The 2415-nt window shown below is 43.7% G+C and overlaps 1 long non-coding RNA gene across 1 annotated transcript; it reads left to right on the plus strand.

The window, feature by feature from the left end:
* Nucleotides 1-873: 873 nt before the first annotated feature.
* On the plus strand, nt 874-1648 carry LOC124127566. Its single transcript, XR_007219548.1, has 2 exons — nt 874-1236; nt 1297-1648. It is a non-coding gene; the product is annotated as an uncharacterized LOC124127566 (long non-coding RNA).
* The last annotated feature ends 767 nt before the right edge of the window (nt 1649-2415 follow it).

Consider the following 2415-nt stretch of genomic DNA (forward strand, 5'->3'; position numbering starts at 1 on the left):
TACAGACCCTAAAACAAATATATCCAAATTAGCCCATGCAAGGCTATGATATTTGGCAAGTCTAGGTTAGTGCACTATGAGGATGAAGGAAGTCTCTGGACTTCTTTTGTTATATTTTGTAACTGTAATTTAACAACAACAACAAATTGGTTCTGTAAAATCGTTCATTTCAGAGATTAGATGTTTGTCCAATGCTTCCGCACCCAATGTATTAGTGTCTCTGACAGAATGATATGTCCCAGCCTCAATGTCGGGACAAATTATGTTCCACAACTCGTCAAAGCATAAAGGTTATCACGTCGGCTAAATTCCTCGCCACACAGTTCCCCTGATTCCCTAGACTGGCATCTTCCGTAGGCAAGAGAGTTAACTGACTTTAAAAGTCCACCCTTGCCGAACGAGGCTGGAATCCCTGGGCCCGATCGTAGCGCCACCAGTGGTTATTACGAGTTATGTTCCTTCTAATCATCTCCTATGGACCAATCAGATTCCATCACTTGCATTTGGTTCAAACAGAACGGTGGCGCCCAGTCAAGACGATCTAATCGATAATCCAGATCCATGTTGTGATAAAAAAGGGTCTTACATCGCGAAGTGCATCAAATCACGCGGGCACCTTTATTAAAAACATTAAAAAAAAGGTTTGGAAAATATCTGTTGACAACGAGTTGGCGGTGCACATGCTTTGCAAATACTGCAATCGACCGAAATCTGCGCGACAATTTACGAACCGGATTTCGATTTCTTTGCGCGATTTTGATTTGACTATGCAAAAACTCGTTAGTCCAGTCAAAATGTAACTCCATAATCCCAGCCTAGTTCGGCAAGGGTGGAAACTGGACTTCTATAGTCAGTTAACTCTCTTGCCTCGGGAAGATGCAAGACTGATAGCTTGACTATGTACAGGTCGCCGAGATATGGCTTGACTATGTACATGTGGCCGAGATATGGCTTGACTATGTACAGGTGGCCGAGATATAGCTTGACTATGTACAGGTGGCCTAGATATAGCTTGACTATGTACAGGTCGCCGAGATATGGCTTGACTATGTACAGGTGGCCGAGATATGGCTTGACTATGTACAGGTGGCCGAGATATAGCTTGACTATGTACAGGTGGCCGAGATATAGCTTGACTATGTACAGGTGGCCGAGATATAGCTTGACTATGTACATGTGGCCGAGATATGGCTTGACTATGTACAGGTGGCCGAGATATGGCTTGACTATGTACATGTGGCCGAGATATAGCTTGACTATGTACAGGTGGCCGAGATATGGCTTGACTATGTACAGGTGGCCTTGATATATATGGTGTTTGCGTCAACCTTAAAGAATGGTGTCTTCCTTTTAGCATGACCTCTCAAGGTCACACACAAGACACGTCACGTTACATGGGTAACGATGTCTACGTGTTTGTCATAAGCTGTGTAGATGAAGTGCTCTGTGCCCAAGGGCACTCCGAGGCAAGGCACAGCCGCTGCTGTAGTGCTGTAGTTTGGAGGTGACTGAGATTCCGCTGTACATAGCGTGGTGGTGACGTGTATAAGTGTCGAGGGATATACGTGACTGTACATATACCTATTTTCTTCATGTTCGTTTGAGATTATCTGTCATTTGGGACATTAATAAAACAAGTTGATATTTACAGGTGTATTGTGTGTTTGTTTGACGACAAGTGCATGTCAACAGCCATGAGTAATAGGGGCACGGGGCACTCGATCGTCTTAGGCGCCGCAAATATGCTCCAAATAAGTATTCGAAACAACATGATTACAGAAATACAAAGAGGCAAGATACAAGTAATGGTAATGAATGGAAAAGGAAAAGGTGTAACATGGCGATCGACAGAACATGTTAGCTGTGTACTGGAAGGACAAGGTGTAACATGGCGATCAACAGAACATGTTAGCTGTGTACTGGAAGGACAAGGTGTAACATGGCGATCAACAGAACATGTTAGCTGTGTACTGTAAGGACAAGGTGTAACATGGCGATCAACAGAACATGTTAGATGTGTACTATAAGGACAAGGTGTAACATACCGATTAACAGAACATCTTAGCTGTGTACTGGAAGGACAAGGTGTAACATACCGATCAACATAACATCTTAGCTGTGTACTGGAAGGACAAGGTGTAACATACCGATTAACAGAACATTTTAGCTGTGTACTGTAAGGGTGCCAGCAATCGAACACAGGTGTGCAGTCAAAACTTGAACGTTTGAGATGTTCGTTTGGACGCCTTCAGAAAGTTAAGGATGAGTCTGGCCTCATCTGACAACAAAGCGAGACCAATGGCCATTGGTGTCTTATTATATCGTGTCGATTTGTTGACGGGGTACCACACGTGGTCACCGACCATCCAGATTAGCAGCATGCAGACTATTTGTAATCGTTTCCTCAGTTTCTTG

Source organism: Haliotis rufescens, unplaced genomic scaffold, assembly GCF_023055435.1.
Source record: "Haliotis rufescens isolate VD_foot unplaced genomic scaffold, xgHalRufe1.0.p SCAF_9, whole genome shotgun sequence".
Classification (NCBI taxonomy): domain Eukaryota; kingdom Metazoa; phylum Mollusca; class Gastropoda; order Lepetellida; family Haliotidae; genus Haliotis; species Haliotis rufescens.